This window comes from Sminthopsis crassicaudata, chromosome 2 (genome assembly GCF_048593235.1).
Source record: "Sminthopsis crassicaudata isolate SCR6 chromosome 2, ASM4859323v1, whole genome shotgun sequence".
Classification (NCBI taxonomy): domain Eukaryota; kingdom Metazoa; phylum Chordata; class Mammalia; order Dasyuromorphia; family Dasyuridae; genus Sminthopsis; species Sminthopsis crassicaudata.
This window is the reverse complement of record NC_133618.1, coordinates 44,986,328-45,006,106: the sequence shown is the minus strand read 5'-3', so window position 1 is coordinate 45,006,106 and position 19,779 is coordinate 44,986,328. Positions and strand designations below refer to the sequence as shown.

Sequence of the window (19,779 nt, the reverse complement as noted above, 5' to 3'; positions counted from 1 at the left end):
GGGAAGGAAGGAAGGGAGGAAGGAAGGGAGGGAGGAAGGGAGGAAGGAAGGAAGGAAGGAAGGGAGGGAGGAAGAGAGGGAGGGAGGGAGGAAGAGAGGGAGGGAGGGAGGAAGGGAGGGAGGGAGGGAGGAAGGGAGGGAGGGAGGGAGGGAGGAAGGAAGGAAGGAAGGAAGGAAGGAAGGAAGGAAGGAAGGAAGGAAGGAAGGAAGGAAGGAAGGGAGGGAGGGAGGGAGGGAGGGAGGGAGGGAGGGAGGGAGGAAGGAAGGAAGGAAGGAAGGAAGGAAGGAAGGAAGGAAGGAAGGAAGGAGGGAAGGAAGGAAGGGAGGAAGGAAGGGAGGGAGGAAGGGAGGAAGGGAGGGAGGAAGAGAGGGAGGGAGGGAGGAAGGGAGGGAGGGAGGGAGGAAGGGAGGGAGGGAGGGAGGGAGGAAGGAAGGAAGGAAGGAAGGAAGGAAGGAAGGAAGGAAGGAAGGAAGGAAGGAAGGAAGGAAGGAAGGGAGGGAGGGAGGGAGGGAGGGAGGGAGGGAGGGAGGAAGGAAGGAAGGAAGGAAGGAAGGAAGGAAGGAAGGAAGGAAGGGAGGAAGGAAGGGAGGGAGGAAGGGAGGAAGGAAGGAAGGAAGGAAGGGAGGGAGGAAGAGAGGGAGGGAGGGAGGAAGGGAGGGAGGGAGGGAGGAAGGGAGGGAGGGAGGGAGGGAGGGAGGGAGGAAGGAAGGAAGGAAGGAAGGAAGGAAGGAAGGAAGGAAGGAAGGAAGGAAGGAAGGAAGGAAGGAAGGAAGGAAGGAAGGAAGGAAGGGAGGGAGGAAGGGAGGAAGGAAGGAAGGAAGGAAGGGAGGGAGGAAGGGAGGAAGGAAGGAAGGAAGGAAGGAAGGAAGGGAGGAAGGAAGGAAGGAAGGAAGGAAGGGAGGAAGAGAGGGAGGGAGGGAGGAAGGGAGGGAGGGAGGGAGGAAGGGAGGGAGGGAGGGAGGGAGGAAGGAAGGAAGGAAGGAAGGAAGGAAGGAAGGAAGGAAGGAAGGAAGGGAGGGAGGAAGGGAGGGAGGGAGGGAGGAAGGAAGGAAGGAAGGAAGGAAGGAAGGAAGGAAGGAAGGAAGGAAGGAAGGAAGGAAGGAAGGAAGGAAGGAAGGAAGGAAGGGAGGGAGGAAGGGAGGAAGGAAGGAAGGAAGGAAGGGAGGGAGGAAGGGAGGAAGGAGAGAAGGGAGGGAGGGAGGGAGGGAGGGAGGGAGGAAGGGAGGAAGGAAGGGAGGGAGGAAGGGAGGGAGGGAGGGAGGAGAAGAGACAAGATACAGAAGTCTCAGCTATAAGTCAGATGAAAAGGTCCCATGCATGGTGTGACAGCATGTAGATGGTAATGCATCTTTTTTTACTGTCATTTCCTCTGACAAAACCATAACTTTCTGATACTGAACCTTTTTGGAAGAGCTAAGAATTTTGCTGGTGGAACGTTCTTTTCCTAGTGTTCAGTGTCTGTGGCAGCTGAGGAGGCCGGAGCTGTCACTCAGTCACCAGGTTCTGTCCACGTGGCAGCTGCTTCCCCCAGTAATGGAACTGGGCTAGAAGCAGGGCTGATGATACCTGAGAGTGGGTCTGCATTTCATCCTAGACCTGCAGGAAGATCCGTGTATCCCAGTAAATGGCTCCTTGTGGTTCTTCTCCAGGGCCTGCCTCCTTTAGAGAAACCCCAGGAAAGTGAACTGTTTCCAAGATCACTTTGTAGAGTAAGGCTCATGTGATTCTGGGTTTTTCACAATTGGCTGGATCCTTAGCACTGCCCTAATACACGGGGGGCTTTGAATCAAACCTGGAATTTCCCTTGCCTTGCTTAATCCTTCATATTAAGGATGATAACCTAAGGAATCATTGAATCCTAGAGGTTGAGAAGACTTCAGAGGTCTTTGGCTAGTCGTTACTCCCCACTAATCCCCAGTAAACAGGGACATGTTCTCCTTACAGACCTCTAGTAGTAGGCAGCCCACTATTGGATGATATGGTCCATATTTGGAATTTTTTCTGTAAGTAAAACTGAAATCTACCTAATTTCTACCCATTGCTCTTAAGTTTGCCCCCTAGAACGGGACTGAAAAAACTTACCCTTCTTCCATGTAAAGTCCTCCTGTACAAGACCCCGCCTCAGTCCTTTCCCAAATAAATACCTCCACTTGCTTCAACAGACACTTTTCTGTCGGGTGGTTTTCTGCTTTCCCACCATCTTGCCCTCTCTCCTTCAGATGCACTTGTTTTCCAATGCCTCCGAAAGGGGAACACAGCAAGAACTGTGTAAGGTGCCCCAGACCAGAGGAGCCAACAACAGCCCCCATTCTTGACACTTTGCCTCTTGATCTTATAGCCTAAGATCCCATTGCCTTTATTGGCTGCCATATCTGCCCACTGATTCTTCTTAAGCTTGAGGCCTATTAACACTCTTAGAGCTTTTTCACACCAACTGCTATCTAGCCATGCTGTTCTAATCCCTGACTCTTGCAAGAATTTATTTTAACCTAAATCCAAGGCTTTACATTTGTCTCTCTATTCAGCCAATTGTTCCTAGCTTATTGAGTCTTTCTGGATCTCGGCTCTCTTGTCTAGCATATTAGCCATCCTTACCAGCTTTGTATCACTTATAAATTTTATTATCAAGCCATATGTAACTTCATCCAAGCATTTAATATAAAGACAGAGCAGAATTATGTCAACGATTGTTCCCTACAGCACTCAACCGGAGATTCCTCCCCAGGTTAACATTCCATTTCTCCTAAAGAGCAATGCTCTTCCATTGCTCTTTAGGAGAACCATTCAGCCAGTTCTCGATATGTCAAACTGCATTATCGCCTAGCCCTCAACTCTCCATCTTGTCCATGAGCCAAACCCAAGTATACTTTGTCCATAGTATTTCCTTGTTTTACCAATTCAATAAGCCGGACAAAAAAAAAATGGAAAGGAGATTGGTATGGTATGATGTGTGCTTTAACAAAGCCATGCGGGCTTCTAAGACTTCCTTCTAAAGGCTCATTTATCATGATTTAATAAATACATTTAAAGTTGTATCAGAAATCAAAGTCATGTCCACTTATCTTCAAAATTTTTTAAAGACTAGCAAAAGCAACTCATCAATCTTGTATATCAATTCTTTCAATTTTCTAGAATGTAGTTCACCTGCCCCAGGTAAGGTGAATGAATTGAATCACCTATATGCTCTATTATTATCTTTGCCCTTCTTGAATTTCAACCTCCTACTAAGCATTTTTATTCTCTCCTTCCCCACTCTTCCAGATGAATTTTGTTGTTATTTTTTCTAGGTCATTAAAATAGTTTCTTGGGATCCTTCCCCACTCTTTAAGATTCCTCTTCTTAGTAGAGAAAAGAGAAACAATGTGAGGATTGAATGGTTCTATCTTTTCCTCCATCATCCATTATCTTCATTCCCAAATAGCAATCCTATCCCTTCTTTGATCTCCCCTTGCCTTACACACAACTTGTTTCCATTTTCTGTACTTGTCTTTTTAATGCTCCTCTTATATCTGGTACCATCCTGTCTCCAAACCCTCACCTACACTTAACCTGCACATATACTCTCCCTTCTCTCTGCCTGTTGAAATCCTATCTGTGCTTTAAGGTCCAGGTCAGCTGTTATCTCCCCTATGTTGCCTTCTCCCATCCATCTTTCTCCACCCCTAGTCAGTAATGATTCTTCCTCTTTCACACATGCTATCACGCTTGCCTTTCTCCTTTTTTATTCACCTGGGTGTGGTTTTGTACTAGACTATTCGGTGTCCTTCCACTAGATTGTGGGTGCCATGAGAACAAGAAATTTATTTCATTTGTGTATCATCTCCAGAGCCTAACAAAGTTCCTGTACGATCCTAGTTCTCTGTACATCCTAGACCTCTTTTAAAGTTGATGTTGATTGTTAACAGCTTGGTCCGTCTTAACAAAGCGATGATTCAAAGAAATTCCTTTAGATTTAGGATGGAAAATGCCATCTATAGCCAGAAAGAGAACTATGGAGACTGAATACATACAGATTGAAGTATAGTTTCTTCACCTTTTTGTTTATTTGTTTGTTTTCTTTCTTATTTTTTTCTCCTTTTGCTCTGATTTTTCTTGTACAACATGACAAATATGGAAATATGTTTTAAATAATTACACATATTTAACATAAAAATTGAATATCAAATTCTCATCAAGGCTAAATAAATTTGTTCAACAATCACCACACATAATTATTTTTACCTGTTTCCTCTGGAATGCCTTCTTCCTTGCCACAAAACCTAAGTTAAACTTATCAACTCTAAGCTTTCCTTAATCAATCCTATTCTAATTATCCTTTATTCTGTGATCATCATCACAATATACTCTGCATTATGTTAATTTAATACTCATTTACAAGCTAAGCAAGGTACACAACTAATATACCTGCTTCTGGGAAGACTAAGGTTAGTGGATCATTTACTGCTAAAGATGACTAGATATTCACACTAAGTCCAATACAAATATGGTGGACCTGTAGAGCAGGGGGAAGGGAAGAGCAAACTGGTCCAGATCAGAAATGGAACAAGTCAAAAAATTCAGGCCAGTCAGTAGTGGGATCAGCCTTGCATGACTGTGATGCTTCTTAGTCTAGATGAGATAGAAAGACAAATGCAAAAAAAAAAAAAGTTTTTAGTCATTTATAAATGAATGTATAAATTTTCTTAAAACTTTTTCTGTTCTTACATATCTGCACCAAGCTCTTCATGTGCAGAGCCGATGCTTGTTAGATTCTTATATCTGTTATATATACTAATTATATTCAAGAAAATATAAGGATCAATGTTCAATGGGCAAAAAAAATATAAACATCTATTAAGTGCCTACTATTTATCAGGCACTGTGTTGGGGATTTTATCAATATTGCCTCTTTCGTCACTCTAGAATTAGAAGGAACCTTCGCAGTCTAATAGCCCCAAACCATTTTTTAGATAAGGAAATTGAAGCTTGCTCAGGAAAGCCAAGGGACTTTACCCAAAGTCATATAGATAATTAGTATCAGAGTCAGGATTTGAATCCAGGTCCTCAAATCCAAAATCAGCACAATTTCCACTACATCAAACCTCTTTTGTATTGACCCTCATGGTATCTTATAAGGGAAGAGGAAAGGGATACCTACTATATGCTAGACACTGTGCTAAGTTCTTTACAGCAATGATGCTCACAAGAACCCTGTGAGGTAAGTGCTATTTTTAGTCCTTTTTGCAGTTTGAGAAACTGAGGCAAAGAGAGACTTCTTGCCAAGGACCACAGTAGGTGTCTGAGGCAGAATTTTAACTCGGCTCTTCCCTATCCCAGGCCCAGCGTTCTATCCACTGTGCCACCTAGATGCCTCCACTTTGCCATCTAGTTGCCAGTTATAGTTAGTATTAGTTGGTCTGCACCTGTGCCTCTAGATCTGATTTGACCTGAACTCATCATTGGAGGTGAATGTATGAGGAAGTATTGGCCCAAGCATCCGCCCAAAACATTTATGGCTTTCCCCATTCTCCTATTGACTGACCATAATATACAAACCTAAGGGATTCTAGTTAGTCCAGGGAATTATTAGACACCATTATTGACTGGCTGCTACTGCTTTGGAAGCAAATTCTAAAATGATATTCTCAAGAATAAGAAATTATGAAACTGTCAGGAAACAAAAGGGGCCATTGGCAAAGTAGGTCAGTTGAAAAGGTGATGTAGTAGAATCAAAAGAGCTTTGGATTTAGGGTCAGCAGAGCTGGATCTAAGTCATCTTTGTCATTTTCAATGCATATTGCTGTGAAAAAAATTATAGTTTTTCTGAAGCACAAGAAAATGAGAATAATCCTTATACATATTCCTTCCAGAATTGTCAAGAAATACTTTGTGAACCATGAAGTGCTCTATAAATATGAACTATTTCACATTTAAAGTAAACTATTTTATAATCACCAAATACATAAGATGTCCCCAAAGTCACTGTGTTTAAAACTACACTAAGATTTTTGGAACACTAACCCTGTCAACTTAAAGTCACTGGATGTGTCCAGCTTGTATATGATAATGAGACTTGAACTTATGACGATTGTCGTCTTCAGCTATGGGAAAGATCTCATCAATGCACTCTCCTAAACACAAGAGAAACAGTGAAAGGTTTAAAAAAAACAGTCTAATGAGGGAGACCACACGTAAACAACTCTGTACAAACATGCTACCTACAGGATAAATAAAATAATCAGCAGAAAAAAGGTACTAGCAATAAATGAGAAAATTCCTTTCACACATTCTTATCAAAGATTGTTTCTTTTACATTTGCCAATAAGATAACTTCTCTGATTAAAAACAAATGGGGGAGCAAGACTAACTATAATTACGGTCACATTGAAGCCATATGCCAATGGGTCTATGATCTTATTAACTGGACATTTCCTCCAAAGGTACTGGCTTATCCACGTTTGCCCATCCTGTGCAATTATCATACATTTGTAACCCTAAGTTCACTACAGGAGGGGCTACCCAACATCTGGTGGCCTTCTCACTGGCTCCACGTCTCAGGGATGCCCGACGGGCGCACAGACTGGCTCCCGGCTGCCCCTCACTCTTGCCGCATGAACATACTAAAAGCTGAAAAATTCATTGTGAAAGAGAAAAAGATGAAGTGAACTATTTTGAGCGGAACTCTGCTGACTCAAGGGAAACACCATAACCAGAAACACTGCAGAGATAGCATCACTTGAAGAACAGACTGGGCATGAAGCTGGTGGGGAAGGAGGAACCTTCTTCTTAAGCATGGTGACATCCACAGAAATCCCCCCCAATCAGGGCCCAAGTTAACAACGTGGAGAGAATGTACAAAGAGCCACAGAAATCCAAACCGTACGCAGTCTTCTCTGAGCTCTTAAGAGGTGTCTTTATATTTAGGCACGTAAAATTTGAAGGGTTATCTAGTCCACCCCTCTGACCCAAGTGTTGTTGTTGTCTGGGAATGTTTGCCTCACTTGTTCCAAACAAAGAGTTGTTTCATTTGTTCTTATAGAAAATAAAAAACGCCCACCTTCTCAGCTCACACAGTCCCACGTTTAATGACCCTCATCTTCGGAAAGTCCCTGCTATCAGCCGATTCCACTCGGCCTGTCACTGTGTATAGCCTCTTCATCCACTTGAAGGTCTTTATTAAGCTGCCCTTCATTCTCTTCCCAGGTGAAATAATTCTCCTTCGTTTTATACTTCTCGCTCCTTTCCCTCTAAATCCTCTCCATGTTCTTTACATCGAGTTGGAAACCCCAGGACCAAACCCTCCTCTTCCTGTAAGAATCTCTTAGAGCACAATGGACACAAAGGAAGCATTAACTTGTAGCATCCACAGGTTATTCTCCTACTCGACTGTTCTAATACCCCATTTCTAACAATGGCGTATCTGGACTCAATTTGAGCTGGTGATCCTCCAAGACCCTAAGTCTTTCTCTCTCTCCTTCACCCTTCAGTCAATCTCCATCTTGTTTTTCTATAGTATTTTTATTTCTTCTAAGTTCCCTTCCCTGCCTGCATCTTTTGCTGAGCTCCATTTTGCTCTTGATTCCTTATGCACAGTAATGAGGTCATTTACAAATATGAGTAGAAGAGAGACATCTTGGCCCAGTGGAGAGAGAGCTGAAGTCAGAACCAAGAAGACCCAGGTTCCAGCCCTGCTACGTCCAGGCTGTGTGACCCTGGACAGGTCAGTTCTCTTCTTAGAGCCTCCTGACAATTCTCGCTAAGGAATAAGTTGTAGAGAAGGTACCACTCAGCACTGAAGGAAGTTTCTAACCTGGGAGCTCCCTGTATTGATGAAATCACAAGTCAAATTTTAAAAAAGCAAAAAACAAAACAAACAAACAAAAAAAACAATTCTATCCAGAAAATATCTTTATTTTGGTAAATATATTTAAGACATTAGCAATCGACGGAAAAAAAAAAAAAAAGTTTTTCCAATGATATATCAAAAACCAGCAGCCCTAGATTCAGAGCTGGAAAGACTAAATTTCTGTTGAAATACTCCTATTCTTGGGCCAGCTAGATGGCACAGTCATCCCTGAAGTCAGGAGGACCTGAGTTCAAATCTGATCTCAGACACTCAACACTTCCTAGCTGTGTGACTCTAGTTCTTAGACTCTATTCAAACCTGGGCTCTGCTTCTTGGTCTTGAACTCCAAAACCCAAGGGTGACCAGGGAAGACCATTCATTCCCTCATGCCTCCTTCCAGCTCATTCCTTCCGACCTCCTCCCCATTGCCAGCGGGACACAGGTATCCAGCTGATAAGAGAAGGAAGCATTCTCCAGTCAATGAGAGCAACCTCTGTAATGATCTGGGCCACAGGGAAGGCGCTGTCCAGGAGCCAGCAGGCTGTCAAGCCAGAGGCCCGTGACTAGGACTGAACAATGTCCCAGCTGCCCGCAAAGCTCGAGAGAGATTCGTCAAGTGAGGAAAAGCCGGCCATCAATAGAAGCTGCCGGCTGGCTCGGTGAATGCCCGGCCTTCCCGATGGTCACCGACCACTGCAGCGGCTCTCCAGCAGCCATCAAACGGCCTTTAGCTGCTATCGGCTCCTTCCATCACCTCTGAGAGTGGCAGGTTTCCAATAAAACCAATACCCCCTCCCCCAGGGTAAGGCCGGCCGCAGGAGGTGGGCATTGTCTTTTTATGCCAGCAATTTGGCGACAATGTTAGCTCACTCTATTAGCGAGCAGCTACACCCTGACCCCTGACCCTGGCATTGACCGGAGACAGATCCCCTGACCGTTTCAGGCGGTCCAGTGACGTCCGGTTGTCCCAGAGAAGGTCCATCAGGACCGCTTGTCCTGATGAGTGACAGCCGGGCTGGGGGCCGTTCCCCACTCCCACCAAGAGGCTTAAGGCGTGGGGCTCAGAAACGAATCACAGTTGGGCCCAGCTCTTGAAAAGGGACGGTTTGGGGCCCATCCATCAGGGCCGGGGCAGCCGAGGTCTGTGCAGGAGCTGGGTTTGGATCGGAGCTGTTACCACGGGGGATGGCGGCGGTCCCCAGACATCTCTGCTCCTTAATGGAAAACACATATCAAAATACAGCCTCCAAAATACAAAATAATAGTCTGAAATGTGCATTATATGAGGGTGTTAGATTGCAATGTACTTTATAGCAGGGGAATTAGATTGAAGTGTTATGTCAGGGTAGTTAGGCTGAAATATGTATTATACTAGGGATATTAGCTGGAGATGTGCTTTATCCCATAGTTGTTAAATTAAGATGTGCACTTCACTGTGGGCATTAGCTGGGGATGTGCATTATAGCAAGGTTGTTAGAGGAAGATGTGAATTACATTTGGGGGAGGGGAGGGGAGGATGGAGAAAGGACCAGGACCGTCTGGAATTATTTTAAGTTCTGGACTATCTCATACTTTAGCTAGATTAATGATACGATGAGTTAAAATGGCAGGCGGACATAAAACAGAGAGAATCGTCAAGAAAATCAGTTTCTCACAAAATCACAAATTCTCCGCTCTTCTTCTTCCCTTCCTTCTCTCCAGCCAATCTGCTACTTTCCCCACTTTTCCTGTGGAGGACTTAAAGGCCTTCCCCCATCAATAAAAACATTAGCTCACTAAACAGTCTGATGGCTTTTCCTTCCCAGGCTTAACCCTTCGGGAGCTGGGGTTTCCTTTGGATTTGTAAAGATATTGATCACAGATAATGTTTGCCTTTCTAACTCTCTCTTCCTTTAGACTTGATGGATAGGTTCAGGGCTGCAACAAGGCAGCAAATTCACCACAGCTACCGAGGGAAAGAGAGAGAGAGCGGGAGAAGTGTTCAGTAGTTAACACTGTTTGAATTCTTTTTCATAGGATGGACAGGTAAAAAAAAAAAATACCATTGCCTAGGGGGTAAAATATACCAGCTTTAATCAGCAGGAAAATTAACTTAGTTGACTTTGGGTTTGGGACATTCTCAGCCTACCAGCACTTTTGCTGTTAAAAATTCAGCCCAGTAATTTCTTTTTTTCTCCTCAATTACATATAAATAACTCGATTTAAATTTTGAGTTCCAAATTCTTTATCTCCCTCCCCTCCTCCTTCCTTGAGAAGGCAAGCACTTTAATATAGATTATATATAGGCAGTCATGCAAAATATTTCCCTATTAGCCATGTTGCAAAAAGAAAATGCAAAACAACAAATAATAAAGTAAAAAAAGTAAAAAATAAAATATAGGTCAATCTGCATTCAGATTCTTTAAATTCTTTCTCTGGAGGCAGGTAGCATTGGTCACTATAGATCCTTTGAAAATACCTTGAGTCATTATATCTCTGAGATTAGCTAAGTCATATACAGTTGATCATGGTCCAATATTGCTATCACCATATATAATGGTTTTGCTCATTTCACTCTGTATCAGTTCATATCTTAGTCTTTCTAAGTTTTTTTTTTCCTGAAATAACCCTACTCATCATTTCTTATAGCACAATACTATTCCATCACAGTTATATACCACAACTTATTCTATTCTTCAACTGATGAGCATCCCCTCAATTTCTGATTCTTTACCAAGAGCTGTTATAAATCATTTTTATGTATATGTCCTTCTCCTTTTTCTTTACTCTCTTTAAGTATAGACCTAGTAGTGGTATTTCTAGGTCAGAAGATAGGTATACACAATTTTATAGCCCTTTGGGAAAAGTTCCAAATTGCTCTTCAAAATGATTGGATTAGTATACAACTCCACCAACAATGCCTTACTGTCCCTATTTTTCCACATCTCCTCTAATTTTCCTCTTCTGTCATAGTAACCAATCTAGTAGGTATGAAGTAGTACCTCAGAGTTGTTTTAGTTTGCATTTTTCTAACCATTAGTGACAGCTCAGAAAATGCTATAATTTCTAAAGATTATAATTTCTAAGGTTAAAGTCTGTCTCAGATAGCACTGAATTTCATTTTTAAACCATTTCTGTTAAGTCTCTGCCATAGAGAGACTTCTGTTGATTAGAAAAGCTCAATATCAAAATTTCAGAATCATATAGGTCTCCATGTTAGTTGCTGATAGCTTTAGCTTACCCGAAGGCAATTTAACATCCTTTCACTCTCCATAATGATCTTCTCCCAAAATGACTTTTAGCAAAGTGACTAAGGAGGAGAAGGGAGCAATGAATTATTGGCCACTTGGCCAAAACCCTCCTGTACCTACTTATGGTATTTTTTCCTCTTCTTCCTTAGAATTTGAAGGCCTAATTTACGTTATCCAATAGTCTACTCCAGCACAATTGGATGGGTTCTTGTTTTATGGGAACCAGAAAGGTGAGTTCTTTACTTTTTCATTTCTTAGTAAAAGAAAACATCTGTAAAAGTGAATTGGACTTGGTGCAGATTAAAGGGCCAGCCGAAAACTGGAAACTTAAGATACCTTCATGTTACACATTAGGATCTGTGCTCCAAAGTGACACTTTTATTTGCATATAAGTGCATTTTTACAGCTCTTTTTGTGGTGGCAAAAAAGTGGAAGCTAAGTGGATTACCATCAACTGGGGAATGGCTGAATAAGTCATGGTGTATAAATGCAATGGAATATTATTGTTCTATTAAAAAATGTGAACAGGCTGAGTTTAGAAAGCCCTAAGGTAAAGATTTACATGAACTGATGCTGAGAGAAACAAGCAGAACCAGGAATACGTTGTACACAGTAATAGCAAGAATGTGTGATGATCAGCTATGACAAACTTAGTTCTTTTCAGTGGTTCAGTGACCCATAGCAATCCCAATAAACTTTGGATGGAAAAATGCCATCTGCAAACAGAGAGAGAACTGGGAAAACTGAATATAAATTAACACATGCTATGTTCACTTTTTTTCTTCCTTTTTTTTCTCTCTCTCATGGTTTTTCCTTTTCATTCTGATTTTTCTCTCTCAACATGATTCAAAAGGAAATACATTTTTAAAATGAATGTACATGTACATCAAAACAAAATTGTTGTTACATGTAACTTGGGAACTTTTTTTAAGGCAAGGACTTTTTTTCTTTCATTTTTCTTTTCTATTTTTTTTTGGCTCACATTTGAATTCCCCAGAGATCATCATAGTGCTAGCACATAAGAGGCTTAATAAATGCTTGTCAATTAAACTCCTGAGAAATTTGGTGACATCTTATCTCTCTCATGCACCAGTTGAAATCCCTAGCCAGCAACGTTGCAGCCCCAACTTCACAGTAATATATTCTGTAGCCCAATTACCTAGAAATCTCTGTAGTTTCTCCTCTGGAGGTGGATTTCAGGTGGGGCATAAAAGGGAGCATGGTGCTTCCCAGCTTCTCAAAAGGTCCCCAAACTTTCCTATGTGCTTGTAAGGTTGATGATAAGGGGCCAGCCCTAGAGTCATGTGCTTAATCATCTTGGCCATCTTGAATAAATAGAAACCATACCTTAAAGAAGGGAGCACTGAGTTCACTGAGCATGAGCCTCCATGGCATTAGCCCGGTACATGGCACAAAAAAATAAGGCATTAATTTCTATGCCTGGTTTCAAGAGAAAATATATCACTTTCATTCTTTCCTTCAAGTGACTGTTGTTTAAGGGGATTTCTACAATTCAGTGACAAAAAATGCCCTATTGGGGAGCGTAGAGACATATTAAAAGGGACTCACTAGTGGAATATAATCTTCACTCTGTACTAAGTTAATTCTAGTAATGATTGTTCTTCAAAGGTAGCAGCTTGTCTCCATTCTGGGTATTGTTGAACAATCCATAAATAGGGCCTTAATAAGTTCTGACAGGCATGATTTCTCTGGCGATATATTAAAACAACATGCCCAGTACTGATGGCTTGAAGGTCCTGACCTTTAACGAGGACTTGTGACGTAGGGCAGACTGCCCAGGAGAGCCAGTGGGGGCAGAAGGCCAGAGGGACAAGGTCATTGGATAATGAAGTGGTCAGTATTGAATTTCTGTCACTCATCCTGGTTAAGAATAAGACTGAGAGGAGTAAGAAAAAATGGTTAGGAACCTATAGTGTTCAATAGGAAGGGCCATGTTTGAGCCAAAGACCTTCAGATAATCATGGCCCAGATGGAAGATGTCACCGTGCAGGTGTGGTCACGGCTTTGTTGGACCGTGGTGGACAAAAAGAATCCTGCAGAGGCTGACACTAGGGGAAAATCTCACTTCTGAAAAGAAGGGAGTTGCTATTAGACAACTCAACTCTTCCCTCCAAACCCTAGGCCCTGTCTCCATAGTAGAATCCTAGTACATTAATAGTAGGGAAAAAACATTAGAGATCAGTAAGCTCGTGGGTGGGAGCATATCTGGAAAGCTGACCTGAATGAATTCAAATCTGACCTCAGAAACTTACTAGCCATGAGATCCTGGGCAAGTCACTTAACTTTTGGTTACCTCAGTTTCCCCATCTGTGAAAAGGGGATATAAATCAATAAATACTTATTAAAGACCTATTATGTGCCAGGTACTGTCCTAAGCACTAGGGATATAAAAAGAGGCAAATGATAATCTCTACCTCAAGCAGTTTACAATCTAATAGGGGAGGGGAAACAACATAAATATACACAAAGCAAATATGTGTGTATGTACATATATACGTATATATAAGGGCACATACACACACACACAGAGGATAAATGGGAAATAGTAAACAGAGGGGGAAAAACAGAGAGGGTTTGGGGAAGGCTTCCTTTGAAAGATGACATTTTAATCGAGACTTTAAAAAGAGCCAGGGAAGTATTGGAGCAGAGACAGAGAGACCATTCCAGGCATGAACCAGACAGAGAAAATGCCCAGAACTGAAATCAGTGTCTTGTTCTTGGAAGAGCCAGAAGACCAGGGTCATGGGAGTGAAGGGGACATGTCAGGGAATAAAGTGTGAGAAGACTGGAAAGGTAGAAAGGAACTAGGTTATGGAAAGCTTTGAATGCCAAACAGCATTTTGTACTTAATCAGGAGCCGCTGGAGTTTACTGAGTGGGAAAACGAGCGATGCGGTTAACATGGTCAGACCTGTGATTTAGGAAAATCTTGGTGGCTGAATGGGAGATGGACCAGAACAGAGAGGTACTTGAAGCAAGCAGACCTCACCTCCACCAGCCGCTATTGCAATGATCCAAGCAAGAGGTGATGAGGGTATATAGGAAAAAGGAAGGGGAAGCAATGCCAGAGGAGAGAAGGGCACATATTCAAGAGATGTTCCAAGGGGAGATCAATAGACAATGGCAACAGCGTGGATCCTGGGGAGTGAGAGACAGTGAGGAACCCAGAGTGACCCTTAGATTGTGAGTTTGACGGACTGGGAGGATGGTGCTGCCTTCCATGGGAGTAGGAAAGGCAGAGGCGGGGCAGGCAGGATTGAGGGGGAAAGACGATGAGTTCTGTTTAGGATGGGTTGAGTTTAAGATGTCTACTGGAATCTAGTTAGAGATGTGAGATTGGGACTCAGGAGACATCCATCAGGAAAGGTCTATTTCACAATCATCAGCGTGTCAAAATAATTAAATCCTTGAAAGCCAAGGATCTAATTAGTCCCTAGATCACCAAGAGAAGAAAAAGGAGGGGAAAAAAAAGAGGGCGCAGGAAAGAATCTTGACAGATACCTTTGGTCAGAAGGTATGATCTAGATGAGGGTCCAGTCGGTAGCCTGAAAAAGCTTGGACAGACAGAGAGATCCAGGAAAGAGGAGGGTGTCCTGAAAACCTAGGCAGAAGAGAGTATCAAGAAAGTGTGATCAATAGTGTCAGAGGCTGCAGAGATAAAGACAAGTAAGGATTGAGAAAAGGCCCTTGGATCTGGCAGCTAAGAGATCAATGGTAACTTCAGAGAAAATAGTTTTGACGGAATGATAAAGTCAGGAGCCAGATTGTAAGGGCATAGGGGGTTAAGAAGAGAATGAGGAGAGAAAGTGTTTTTGTAGACAGTCCTTTTGATAAGTTTAGCTACAAAGGGCAGAAGAGAGATAGGATGATAGCAGGGATGGAAGGATCAAATGAGGGTTTTTTGCAGGATAGGAGGGCATGGAGATGTTTGTAGTCATAGGGAAGGGGCCAGTAGAGAGATTGAGAATAAATGACAGAGGGGGCAATCTATTGAAAGAGAGGATAGAAAAGGATCACATAAATTAGTAGAGTGGTCAGTCTTGGTAGGAATAAGGCCATTTCTTCATGTGAGATGGGGTGAAGAGAGTAATGGCAGGAGATGAGAAAAGGACCTGAGAGGGAGCTCATTAAGAATGACCTCCATTTTTTCCACAGCAGCACCTACTCACAAGGTGGCTGAGATCAAATGAGACGATATTGTCAAGTACTTAGCATAGTTCCTGGCACACAGTAGGTGCTGTATAAGTGCTCATCCCTTGCCTTCCCCACCCATCAGGCCCAATCCATCACTTTATAGGTGAAAAGTGACTGGGATCCGAGAACATACAGCTAGCTAAAGACAGAGCTGGAGGTACGCCTGAGGCTCTCTTCCCACCGTGCTGTTTTGTAAGCCAATACAATCAATGTGACTATTCGGGAATGAAAGTGGTTGCCACGCGTCATGTTACAGATCATCTTTTTCCTTGGGAGGAGGACTTCATATTCCCTTTCGCTGGTACAGCACTCAGCTTTTCAAAGCCCATTGCTGCCCAGTCACTCATTCAATCCTCCCACAACCCTGTGAGCATGAGTCACAGAGGGAAGAGGTTATCATCACCACTTAAAAGGAGCGGAGGGAGCCCCGAGGAAATTAAGTGGGTTGCCAAGAACTTCCCAGCACATCTGGACAAGAAGCCAAATTTCTCCTCACCTGGGCGTCTTGGAAACCCTACTTTCTCCATAAACCAACTTGTGGTTCTCTCCCTCCCAAAACGACTGGCCTTCCTTTTGTAGCTATTCTATATATTCTTTTTTGTTGTTTTGTTTTAATTTGTCTTTTTTATTTCCAACTTTTTGGGGTACCTAAATTGTAACTCAGAGGAACCTGCCTCTGCTATGGGTAGCAAGCTCCATTTCTATATATTCTCTTTCATGTACATGGCTCCTCTTTTAGAAGGCAGGCTCCTCGAGGGCACGAACTATTTCACATTTTTCTTTCAATATCCATTGATTAACACAGTGCTTGGAACATAGTAAAAAATGTCCATTGACTGATGATGAATCAACTGATTAGTACAAAGCTGTTTAATACAAGGGAAAAAAATGGTTATTGGTTATTGTATTGGTTCATTAATGGTTATTGGAGGTCTTGAGACTTTTTTTCAGGAATCATTGGCATCAAAGCTAATTTCAATAAAAGCAAAAATCATAGAATGACAGACTTTGGCATGCACTTGCCCTTTGAGATCATCTAGACTGATTCCTTTACTATATATTCAAGGAAGATAAGGCACAGAGTTCAAGTGATTTACCTGAGGTTCCCATGCCTTCAAATAGTGTCACTTCCACTGCACATCACTGTCTCTTTATAATGGCAGTCAGGCTCATGACCATCCACACTGATGTCCTCAAAAAGATTGTGTAAGCGATGCTCTGGATCCCTGGCTCTCAGCTCTGCGGCGTACTATAGAATGCCTTAATTTCTTTCTGCGTCAGGTCCTTCAAGAAGCATAAATAAATTTCTGCCCTACAGAAATGTGCAGAAAATGAACCAGATTCATAGCTAGATTATGGCACTTTGAGTGTTTAGGAAGTTTGAGCTGATCAAGGACAATGATTATGCCTTTTATGTAATCTTTAGATCTTCACTACCTAGTACATACAATGCTTTGCACATAATAGGCAATTAATAAATGTTTGTTAAATGAAATTTAGTAAGCAAGATATTATGTAATACTATAGTATAAATGTTTATCAAATCTGGCAGCAGTTTATAAAGTATTGAGGCAATAACAAAGAAATCTATGGTCCATTGTCATGTTCACCTTTAACTTCTTGATTAATCTTGTTTAAATCAGTAGCAGCTTGGCACAGTGGAAATTTAGAGTCAGACTCTAATCAACACAATGACCAACCAGGATTCTAGAGGTCTTAGAATGAAACTTGCTATCTACCTCTAGAAAGAAAGACAGAGAGAGACAGAAAGAGATAGACAGAGACAGAGAAAAAAAGAGAGACAGAGAAAGGAAGGGAGGGAGAGAGACAAAATAGAGACAGAGAAAAAAGGGAGGAAAAGAGGGAGAGAGAAAAGGGAGAGAGGGAGAGAGAAAGAGAGAGACAGACAGACAGATAGAGAGACAGACCGAGAGACAGAGAAAGGAAGGGAGGGAGGGAGAGAGACAGAGACAGAAAAAAAGAGAGGAAAGGAAAGGAAGAGGGAAACAGAAAGAGAGAGAGAAAGAGAGAGAGAAGCAGAGGCACAGAGAGACGGAGAGAAGAAGAAGAGAGGAGGAGAAAAGGAGGAGACAGGGAAGGAGAAGAGAGAGGAAAAGGGCGAATGAGGAGGAGTAGAGAGAGAAAGAGAGGGAGAAGGAGATGAAAGATTCAGAGTACAGAGTTAAGCTTTTGTTTGGGGCTTTGTTTAGGGATGGGTTTGAATGGTTTGATTTAGATGTAGCCAAAGGGATGTTTGTGACTAGTTTTGTTTCCTTGCTTTCTTTCTGGATGTAAGAGGAGGGGAGTTTGGAAGTAAAGACATCAGACAAAAAAAATAAAATAAAATATAAATTAATGAAAGAAAAAAATACTGTAAGAGCAAAAGATCTAGATTTTAATCCTGACTTGCAACTTACTACTCAAGTAATCAGAAGTAAATTGTGTAACTTCTCACTCTTATTTTCCTCATCTATAAAAAAAGTAAACTAGATGATTTCTAGGACTCTTTGCTGCCTGAATTCCCATTAATGGCACCTGTTAATGGGCACACTACCATGGCCCAAGTGGGCTGGGACTACCATAACTAATGAGAATAGAAGCTTTCCTGGCACACATGTTCCTACACTGACATCCCTCTCTCCCTTTGGTCACTCATTGGGCCAGGAAGGTAGATACCCTAATTCTGGCTCTCTTAGGATTAATACTGGAAGCTTCCTCATCAGCTGCCCTTCTCAGCTTGGTGTAGGCAGTACCAGCCTAAACTCCACTACTGCCTGAGGAGAAAGTGCCTTTATCCTCCCTCACCACCAAAGATCCAGGCGGAGAGTGCCCACTCCCACTAGGAAATAGAGGCTGGGTGGGCCAGTGGATAGAACACCAGGCCTGGAGTCAGGAAGGCCCCTATTCATGAGTTCAAATTTGGCCTCAGATACTTAATGGGACTATGACCCTGAACAAGTGGCTTAACTATGTTTTCCCCCATTTCCTCATCTGTAAAAGGAGCTGAAGAAAGAAAGGGCAAACTGTTCTAGTACCCTGTCAAAAGGAAAAAGAAAAAGAAAACCAAATAAACTCACAAAAAGTCAGACTTACCTGAAAATGACTGAACAGACCCCAACTGGAAGAGGAAGAAGCTCTGCCAGCACTGCCCCTCTCTGCCATCAGGGGAAGGGAGAATGTAGACAGAATACCTCATTTAGGACTTGACCATTACAATACTAGCACAAGAGTGACTATTACAATGGAAATAGCCCTAATCCAAACTTCCCTTTTTCCCAAAGGCATCATCGTCCTTCACTCATCACCAGCTCTTCCCCATCCTACATACCCAATAAGGATAGACCAAATTACGCCATTTTTGTCCATGACTCTTGAATCCATTCTCTTCTCCATCCATGTGGCCCTCACCCTAGTTCAGGCCCTCACTGCCTCTGTCCTGAACTCCACCAGCAGCCTCCTCACGGTCTCCCCACCCCAACCCCTCTGCTCTGAGCCAGATCTAGTCTTGTCACATCTCCCTTCAACAGAGTCCTACACCTTCCTGTTGCCTTTGGGATCAAATGCAAATTCCATTTGGCAATTCAGTTCTGTCAAACCTGGTTCCAACTTTTGTTTCCAGGATTATTACATAACAGAATCTCTGTGTGTCGATGTGTGTGTGTGTGTGTGTGTGTGTCTGTCTGTCTCTGTCTCGGTGAGTGTGTGTGTCTCTCTCTCTTTCTCTCTATCTCTCTCTCTCTTTCTCTCTCTCTCTCTCTCTGTCTCTCTCTCTCTGTCTGTCTCTCTGTCTCTCTGTCTCTCTCTCTCTATCTCTCTCTCTGTCTCTCTCTCTGTCTCTCTCTCTCTGTCTCTCTCTCTGTCTCTCTCTCTCTGTCTCTGTCTCTCTCTCTGTCTCTCTCTCTCTCTTTCTCTCTCTCTCTCTCTCTCTCTCTCTCTCTCTCTCTCTCTCTCTCTCTCTCTCTCTCTCCCTGTCTCTCTCTCTCTCTCTCTCTCTCTCACACACACACACACACACACACACACACACACACACACACACACCTCTTGCTTCACACCCTCCAAGGTCCAGCCAGGTACTTTTGTTCACCTTCAGTATTTCCCTCCCTACCTCCTTGCCCTTGTCCAGACCGACTCTACCCCCCGCCTGGAACACACTCCCTCCTTCCTTCTGTCTCTCTGGGAGCTGAATGTCTGTCAGACTTGAAGCTGCAGCCGTATTCCTGAATTTCACCTCCCCTTCCAGGGGCTGGTCCATCCCCGTGTACAATAGATGCATGTTGTTTCTCCCTAGTTGCAATGTAAACTTCTTGAGGGTAGGGACTGTTTCGACCCACTGCCCTCCACGAACGCTTGTTGAATGGAAAAATGAGACTTGGCTCTGAGAACACTTCACATACAATAGAAAATATTAACAATAGGCTCACATGTTCCTGATTTGTGTATTTTGCCTTTGGGAGGGATCTGATCAGGACTGGGCTTGTGAGTTCCTCAGGATAAGGAAATTCCACG

The 19,779-nt window shown here is 42.8% G+C and overlaps 1 long non-coding RNA gene across 4 annotated transcripts; it reads right to left on the bottom strand.

Moving 5' to 3' along the window:
• Positions 1–7,953: 7,953 nt before the first annotated feature.
• Positions 7,954–19,524, bottom strand: LOC141554316 (uncharacterized). Of its 4 annotated transcripts, none has more exons than XR_012485830.1 (4): positions 19,379–19,524; positions 18,364–18,425; positions 16,368–16,582; positions 7,954–9,040 (listed from the first exon to the last, which is right to left on the bottom strand). It is a non-coding gene; the product is annotated as an uncharacterized LOC141554316 (long non-coding RNA). The 4 variants fall into 4 exon arrangements; XR_012485832.1 differs by having other exon boundaries at positions 16,368–16,554; XR_012485831.1 differs by lacking the exon at positions 19,379–19,524 and adding an exon at positions 18,599–19,363.
• Between the last annotated feature and the right edge of the window lie 255 nt (positions 19,525–19,779).